Raw genomic sequence first — 9,663 nt, forward strand, 5'->3', positions numbered from 1 at the left:
AGGTCTGGTCCTTCAGCCTCTGCCTCTGCTTTCTTCAGCCTCCAGCCAGCTCTATTCTTCATGTCATTCCAGTGAAATCTCGACTTGTAGCTTCTTCCTCTCAAGAACTCTCCGACTGGCCCATTGACCTATTTATGCTCCTTCCAGAGAGAGGGATTATGGGTAGTTCTACTTAGTACCTTGTTTCAGGTTCTGCCCAAAACATCTTCTTGTAAGATTAGATCAACTCTAATTAGTTAGCAGTTAGTAAGGATTCCAACATCTCCCCCTTTCTTTTGTTTTAAAACATAGGGGGTTACTGAGGGGGTACACATAAATCCATCAATATGGGCCAGAACTTTGTAACAGATATACATGGTATACATAAATCCATACACATGTCCATAAGTCCTAGAAATAGTCCATAAGGAATCCATTGTCCATTAGTTCATGTGCCAGGAATCCAATAGTTCCTGTAAGCCCTGAAGTACTGCAAAAGTCTCATCAACAATTTTTCATCTCAGGGAACCCAGTGATTCTTGCTGGTTTTTCAAGAAGTAAAACAGTTTCATCTTGTGTTAGGAAATCCAATGATTCCTGAATATTTTAAAAGTCTTTTTAACAGTCTCCTTGTCAGCCATTTGATTCTTTCTCCATCTGTGGAAATATAAGCAGATCCTCTTCCCCAAGCAGTTAACCTAATTCCCTTCTATTTACCAAATTTGGGATTTCTCCTCATCATCTGGTAATTACATTGGAGCTGTTTGCACTGGATATTGCCTTGTTGTCTTAAAAGGCCTGTATTCTCCCAACTGTAATCCTGATTGCTTTTCTGTTGGTTGATGACATCAGAGTTCTGAATTTCTAAAGTCTCTCTGGGTGTAACCTCAGCTGCTATCATGCCCCACCTGTCCTTTGATTGATACTTTGGAGCTGGGCCTTGCCTCTCCTTCCTCTGGGTCAATATACATTTAGAGGCCCAATGAAAGCCTCGGTTACATTTTGGACATGGGGTTTTGGGTTTTCTCTCACCCTGTCTTCTCACTCTATCTCCATTTCTACAATGAGCTCTCAAATGTCCAATTTTTCCACATTGAAAACATCGACGAGTTTCTCTATAATTCCTTTGCCAAGAAGGACCTTGTCTTTCCATGTTCATCATAGTTTGGGCATAATAAGCATTTGTGCCCACTGTGGCACAGTGTCTAATGATCTCCTCTAAAGAAGCATTTTTGTTTAGCCCCCATATAATTCTTTTGCAAACCTCATTGGCATTTTCCTTAGCCAAATGTCTAGTCATTATTTCTGTTGCTGCATTATTTCCAATGGTTCTTATTACAGCTGTTTGTAAACATCCCACAAAATCTGCAAAAGGTTCATTGGGACCTTGCTCTATTTTTGTGAAAGCATTATTTCCATCTTTCTGTCCAGGGAGAGAATTCCAAGCTTTTATTGCAGCCTTAGAAATTTGCTCATACACTGTTATGGGATAATAAATTTGTTCTGAACTCTCTGCATACTGACCTTCACCAGCTAGTTGGTCAAAAGAAACTTGTACAATAGCTCCTGTTTGCCTATTGCGTTGGGCTTGAATCCTACATAATTCATGAAACTCTGAAAGCCACAATAAATTTTGTCCTGATTCAAGACATGTTTTAGCAATGTATTTCCAGTCATTCGGGGTTAAGATTTCATAAGCCAAATTATCTAGTAACATCTTCACATAAGATGATGTAGCCCCATAAAGAGTGCAACCCTTTTTCAAATCTTTAATTTTTCCCAAATTAAAAGCAGTGTATTTTCTCTCTTTTTGACCTGAGGAGTTGAGCTCTTCAATCACAGGATATGCATTTATAAAATCAGATATATCTTCTCCTTCATTTTTTGCCTTAATTAATGCTTTTTCTAATCTTGTTAAATTCTGCTTTACAGGAGAAGCTGACTGTGTTTCTGTCTCTCTCCCTCCCCCTTGTTCCACCCATGAAGGGTTAATTGCGGAGGGAGGGTCATGAGATGTGGAATCACCTAATTCCTCCTGCTGTGAAGTATCATACTCAGAATTGTAATTAACTCCATTCTCATCTGATTCGTCCTCCTTTTCACCTAGTAAAGTTGGCACTTCTTCCTCCTGTACTTTCCTTTTCATCATTCTATCACTTAAATAACTTCTTATAGCCAATTGTATTACATTATATGTATTAATTATTGAGTTAGGCCCATTTTTATCATAGAATTGACAAAGATCCTCTCCAACCAATTTCCATTCATTTAGATCTAATTCCTTATCAAGAGAGAAACAAGGACATATATCCTTTACAGTTTGTAAAAGTTCAGTGATTTGCTGTAAACTTATAATTAAACCTTGGCTTTCCATAACTTTGACAATGCTCTCTAAACATTTTCCTTGAACAGAAACAGGCTGTTTTCTAAATATCTGTCCCATCTTAGCTGAAATTCTACTTTAACTCTTCTAACAAAATTTCTTTGTTGCACTCACCCTAATTTCTGGGTTGAAGAGTCTTTTCCACTGGATCAGGATCAGAGGCTTTTCCACTTGAATCAGGATCGGAGCTTTTCCACTGAAATCCACTGGGGGGGGGGGGGGGTCTGTTAGCCCCACTTTGGGCGCCAAAATGTTGTGATCTGGTTCAGATGGATCTGAATCGGTCCCTGTTCGGGCGCCAAAATGTGGTGAGCTTCTTCTTCTCAAAACGCAGCCAGGTGATAAAAGTTCAAATCTTTTATTATCTCCAATATAACCCGGTTAGCTTAGAGGCCTATCTCTCTGCTTGGTTCCAAGAGCTCTCTCCAAATGTCACCAAATCCAAAGGTCTGGTCCTTCAGCCTCTGCCTCTGCTTTCTTCAGCCTCCAGCCAGCTCCAGTCTTCATGTCATTCCAGTGAAATCTCGACTTGTAGCTTCTTCCTCTCAAGAACTCTCCGACTGGCCCATTGGCCTATTTATGCTCCTTCCAGAGAGAGGGATTATGGGTAGTTCTACTTAGTACCTTGTTTCAGGTTCTGCCCAAAACATCTTCTTGTAAGATTAGATCAACTCTAATTAGTTAGCAGTTAGTAAGGATTCCAACATGTGAGAACTAGAGAACCATGACATCACCACTCTGAGTACCAAGTATATGTGGGAACTAGAGAACCATGACATCACCACGCTGAGTACTAAGTATATGTGGGAACTAGAGAATCATGACATCACCACGCTGAGTACCAAGTATATGTGGGAACTAGAGAATCATGACATCACCACTCTGAGTGCCAAGTATATGTGGGAACTAGAGAACCATGACATCACCACGCTGAGTACTAAGTATATGTGGGAACTAGAGAACCATCATCTCATCAATCCCACTGAGTTAACACTTTGTTGTAAGTATCCTTGTTTCAAGCAGACTCCTCCAGAGTTCCGGCCCTCTACAAGTAGATATCTGTCTCTGGGGAATAGTTGGGGAACAAGTATCATCCAATCTTGGAAAGACTAAGGTAAGGACTTTTAAACTTTTTTTCATCTACATCAAAGACACATATGCGATTCTTACTATGATTATTGGAACTTGATGTTAGACTTTGGAGGACTATAATTGCTATAGTCTGATTCCAGGTAGGATGATCAAGAAATGCTATTGGGCCATGGATCAATAAGATCAGCAGGCAACAGGAATGACATCTGCAAACTACTTCAGATGAGTTTTATCTCAAGGAAAGGTGAGGATGACCACTTTTAGTCTGGGGTGAAGTAGGATAATCCTGGCCTGATTTCCTTAGTGTAGCTTTTCCTCTTGAATGAAGAACTTCTCCACCTGGAGAAAATTCTGGGGTTAGCTATATCACTTTGTCAGTACAATTGAGTTATCTATATGACTCTTACTTTGAATTGACATTACGTTAGGGAAATATTCTTCCTTACTATGTCCTTTTTCTTTCTATGACAAATTTCTTTTCTTTTCTTTTCTTTTTTTAATAGCTTTTTATTTAGAAGTTATATGCATGGATAATTTTATAGCATTGACAATTGCCAAACCTTTTGTTCCCCTTCTTCCCTCCACCCCTCCCCCGGATGGCAGGTTGACCAATACATGTTAAATATGTTAAAGTATAAATTAGATACAAAATAAGTCTACATGTCCAAACAGTTATTTTGCTGTACAAAAAGAGTTGGACTTTGAAATAATGTACAATTAGTCTGTGAAGGAAATCCAAAATGCAGGTGGACAAAAAGAGAGGGATTGGGGATTCTATGTAATGGTTCTTAGTCATCTCCCAGAGTTTTTTCACTGGGTGTTGCTGGTTCAGTTCATTACTGCTCCATTGCAACTGATTTGGTTCATCTCATTGCTGAAAATGGCCAGGTCCTCTATGACAAATTTCTATATTCATGGCAGGTAATCAGTATGAACGCAATATTAAATCTTTTATCTTATGGGCTAACACTGGAGCACATCTGAACTACTATAATAAGATATAGGTACAAAATTTGAGCTCTTTAGCCTAGGATTTTAGTCCTTTCTAAAATTAATGTGAGAATAATTAGGTATTGATGGAATAGTTTGTAGGACCCAGCTGTTTTTTTCTATAAATTATTAAGCCTAAAACAGAAACATCTTCAGGTTTTGCCCAAAGAAAAGAATTTTAGGGGCAGCTAGGTGGTGCAGTGGGTGGAGCAGCAGCCCCGAAGTCAGAAGGATCTGAGTTCAAATCTGATCTCAGACACCTAACACTTCCTAGCTGTGTGACCCTGGGCAAGTCACTTAACCCCAATTGCTCAGCCAAAAAAGAAAAAAAAATTAGTGTAATCAAGTTCCTTAGAGGAAAGTCATTTAGGGAATGTCTTGTGATATCTCATTGGGAAAAACCAATTTTACTTAGGTTTATTATTACCATCTTAGATTGAAGCTATCCTTAGAAAAAACTAGTCTTTCTTTGGATAGTTCTCCAAAATGGCTGGATGTATTCACAATTCCACCAACAATGCATCAGTGTCCCTGTTTTCCCACATCCCCTCCAACATTCAGCATTATCTTTTCCTGTCATCTTCGCCAATCTGAGAGGTGGAAGGTGGTATCTCAGAATTGTCTTAATTTGCATTTCTCTGATTAGTAATGACTTGGAACATCTTTTCATATGGCTAGAAATAGTTTAAATTTCTTCATCTGAGAAGTGTCTGTTCATATCCTTTGACCATTTATCAATTGGAGAATGGCTTGGTTTCTTATAAATTAGAGTCAATTCTCTATATATTTTGGAAATGAGGCCTTTATCAGAATCTTTGAAAAGTGCTGTTGACTTAGAACTCTGCCTCAGTTTCTGTTATTACAGAGTGGACAATTTTGGACTCCATACAGAGAGCACTACTGCCCAATATATTGAAAAAGACCAAAAACATGTACATGAGGGAGTGAACTCAGAGTGTTCTCTCATGTCTCATTTGAGTTCCTCTTAATCTTTATAATTTTCTATAATTTTTAGATGTCTATATTTCTATTTTGCTATTTTATATTTATAAATTTCAATAATTTTAAATTTTGTGGCTTGTTGTTCTTTCCAATTCCATGGTTGTTTTCTATATTGTTTTCTTGACTCTGCTAAACTGGACAAGGCATTGAATCTCTCTGGGTCTCAATCTCCTCATATGTAAGATGGGGCTGGAACTAGATGCCCTGTGCTATCTCTTCCAGATATAAAATCATGGGAGGGCAGCTAGGTGGTACAGTGGATAGAGCACCAGCCCTGAAGTCAGGAGGACCTGAGTTCAAATCCACCCTGAAGACACTTAATATTTCCTAAAGTATTGACCTTGGACAAGTCACTTAACTTCAATTGCCTCAGCAATAAGAAAAAAAGAAAGTAGCATGGCTATCTGCCTTCTGCTGCACTTGGAACACTACAGGATCTTTCCTTCTGAATTGGAGCTGAAACCTTCCATGTATGTTGTCTTTTCCATCAGAGTGTGAGCTTCTGGAGAACAGAGACTGTCTTATTTTTTGTTTGTGCTCTTAACCTAATGAGTTTTAAATAAATATTCTCACTTTTGTGTGAAGTGGCTAAAGGAGGGAAGAATACACATGCAATTTGGGAGGGAGAAGGGGGGATGGGAAGAAGGCTGAGGAAGCAGGGGATAAGCTTTAAGCAAAATAAACTCTAATAGGAGGTGGACCACGAAGAGCTGAAGAGCAGTGATTGAAAAGAGAAGAAAAGGGATTGACTCTGAATGGGGAGAGAGAAGAGGAGGCAGGGGAGCCAGAGCGGCCCAAATGGGCTCGGTGGTTGGGCTCGCCCCTTCCTTCCCGCTACCTCTTCTTCGTGGGCAGGTCCGTGGCAACGACCACTCATGTAGGAATCACGATGAAACACGCTACGGCCTCCTGACAGAGAGGGGATGAACTCAGGGGGAAGACCAAAACATTTTTTAAATGGCCCAATCAAAATGTGTGACCCAGTGTATCAAGGTTTTGCTTTTCTTTATCTTCCAATGGGGATGGGCTGGGAGGCAAGGAAGGTAAATTTGGGGTCAATTTAAAAAAATCCCTTATGGAGAGATATTGTTTTGCGGAGAACACTGACCAACTTAGATTTTAGAAACCCATTTACAGAATTTGGAAATAAGGGCTGCAACCAGAGGATAATCCAAATGTGTGACAATGGCTTGTAAGAATCACACCAGTTCACTCTGAGCGGAGGAAGGGAAGAACTGACAAGAAAGATGTCTGGTCTTGTTCTCTATATGGAGAAGAAAAACTATAGAAGAACCAGGACTAATGCTAAGGGTGGATGGGATAAAGACAAATGATGGCAGAGAGAAGGAAAAGCTGCTCATTTTTGCTTTTCTTTCTGTTTCCTCTGTCAAAGGCAATGATCTCTGGACTGAATAGAACAAAATCAAAAATGGCCTATGGGAGGCAAAACTCCAGGGAAGTGTTGAGAGTCACTGGCTGACTTCTGTGGCCCTAGATTCCCTGCGGCTTTGGGTACAGAAAGAACCGGGAGAAGGGGGTGCTGAGCCAGAGTCACTGATCATGCAAAGCACATGGAGAACAAGAAAGGAATCACAAGACTAAAAGGAGACCAATTGTCAGAATATTCTTCATGTGTATGATTATAGATCTAGGTATCTCTATTTTATAAATGGATCTATACTTAATGGTGATCTTATTGAGGGAAGGGGAAAGAAAGAAGAAGAAAAAAAAAAGAATGGCAGTCTGAAAACCACTAAGCTTGAATTCTATTCCTGTCCAAATTCTAGGCCATGCCATATTAATTTTTCAAAAATGTTTGATATCTTTTAATATCAATTTACTTTCCAGATATATCCCACCCCTTCCTCTCCAGAGAGCCATCCTTCGTAAAAAAAAAGAAAATAGTTTAGCAAAACTGACCAATGTGTTAACCAAGTCAGCAAAAATAGCAAACGTGCAACCCAGGAGAACCATATTGCCTGCGAAACTCTCCAGTGTTGCCCAAAATGGATTATAGTGGAATTGGGAAATATTTAACAAAATAAATGAAAATATAAAATTAAAAAATATATAATAATGTAATTGGGAAACATTTAACAAAATAAACGAAAATATTAAAAAATATAAAAAACAAAAATATAATAATGTAATTGGGAAATATTTAACAAAATAAATGAAAATATAATAAAATGATGATAATGTTAGGATGTGATTTTCGACTCCAATATGCACTCACAGAGATCCTTACTATGGTTTTAGGATTCCTGTTTTAATTTGAATTTAACAGAACACATTATTAAATGGATGCTTAGTGATCATCTAGAAAGAGAAACAGTAATTACAAAGAGTAAACATGGTTTCCTCAAGAAGAGAGTCTGTCAAATTAACTTCACTAACTTTTGTTGACAGTTCCTAAATTGGTGGATTAGGGAAGCTGCCGCAGACATAGTTTATCTAGATTTTTAGCAAGGAGAAAAAACGAAAACTTTTTTTTAAAAAAATAACTTTTTATTGATAGAACCCATGCCAGGGTAATTTTTTACAGCATTATCCCTTGCACTCACTTCTGTTCCGATTTTCCCCTCCCTCCCTCCACTCCCTCCCCCAGATGGCAAACAGTCCTTTACATGTTGAATAGGTTACAGTAAATTCTAGATACAATATACGTGTGCAGAACCGAACAGTTCTCTTGTTGCACAGGAAGAATTGGATTCAGAAGGTAGAAATAACCCGGGAAGAAAAACAAAAATGCAAGCAGTTTATATTCATTTCCCAGTGTTCTTTCTCTGGGTGTAACTGCTTCTGTCCATCTTTGATCAATTAAGGTTCTCTTTATCAAAGAGATCCACTTCCATCAGAATACATCCTCAAACAGTATCGTTGAGGTATATAATGATCTCCTAGTTCTACTCATTTCACTTAGCATCAGTTCATGTCAGTCTCGCCAGCCCTCTCTGTATTCATCCTGCTGGTCGTTCCTTACAGAACAATAATATTCCATAACATTCATATACCACAATTTACTCAACCATTCTCCAATTGATGGGCATCCATTCATTTTCCAGCTTCTAGCCACTACAAACAGGGCTGCCACAAACATTTTGGCACATACAGGTCCCTTTCCCTTCTTTAGTATCTCTTTGGGGTATAAGCCCAGTAGAAACACTGCTGGATCAAAGGGGATGCACAGCTTGATAACTTTTTGAGCATAGTTCCCAATTGCTCTCCAGAATGGCTGGATGTGTTCACAATTCCACCAACAATGTATCAGTGTCCCTGTTTTCCCACATCCCCTCCAACATTTGTCATTATCGTTTCCTGTCATCTTAGCCAGTCTGACAGGTATGTAGTGGTATCTCAGAGTTGTCTTAATTTGCATTTCTCTGATTAATAATGATTTGGAGCATCTTTTCATATGGCTAGAAATAGTTTCAATTTCTTCATCTGAGAATTGTCTGTTCATATCCTTTGACCATTTATCAATTGGAGAATGGCTTGATTTCTTATAAATTAGAGTCAATTCTCTAGCTATTTTGGAAATGAGGCCTTTATCAGAACCTTTGACTGTAAAAATGTTTTCCCAGTTTATTAAAACAAAACTCTTTTGCAATTCTTGTAAAAAGATGGAGAGCTGAGAGCTAGCGGATGGTATTGTTAGGTGAATTCAGAATATTCTTCATGTGTATGATTATATATATATATATATTTAATAAATGTATCCATGCTTAATGGTGACCTTTTTGAGGGAAGGGGAAAGAAAGGAGAAAAAATAATTTTAAAAAATAAAGTACACAGCAGAGGATACAAGGAACAAAAGAAATCCTAAAAGAAAAGCAAATAAAAAATATTTATTATGTAGGTTTTCTTGAAATGGAAATTATTTTCTCCTATTTTGAATTCTCTCATGTTCTGCTGTGCACACGGCACTTTTTTTTCTTTATTTGTATTTGTTTAAGTTTTAAATAAATTAATCTAGTAAATAAATGAAAACTCACCTATTAAATAAATAAACTAAATTTAAAACATAGTCTTCAGTGATTCCATGCCAGCCGGTCAGGATGTTTTCAGGGGAGTGCCTGTGCTATTGAACGTTTTTTATTAAGACTTGAATGAAGACAGATATAGAATCCAAGCCCATCAAATGGGCCGAAAAGCAATTCTGAGACACGGCAAACACGTCGGATGACGTAGTCGCTATTCAAACAGAATTCAGCTGT

The sequence above is a fragment of the Antechinus flavipes genome, chromosome 4 (assembly GCF_016432865.1).
Source record: "Antechinus flavipes isolate AdamAnt ecotype Samford, QLD, Australia chromosome 4, AdamAnt_v2, whole genome shotgun sequence".
Taxonomy (NCBI): Eukaryota; Metazoa; Chordata; class Mammalia; order Dasyuromorphia; family Dasyuridae; genus Antechinus; species Antechinus flavipes.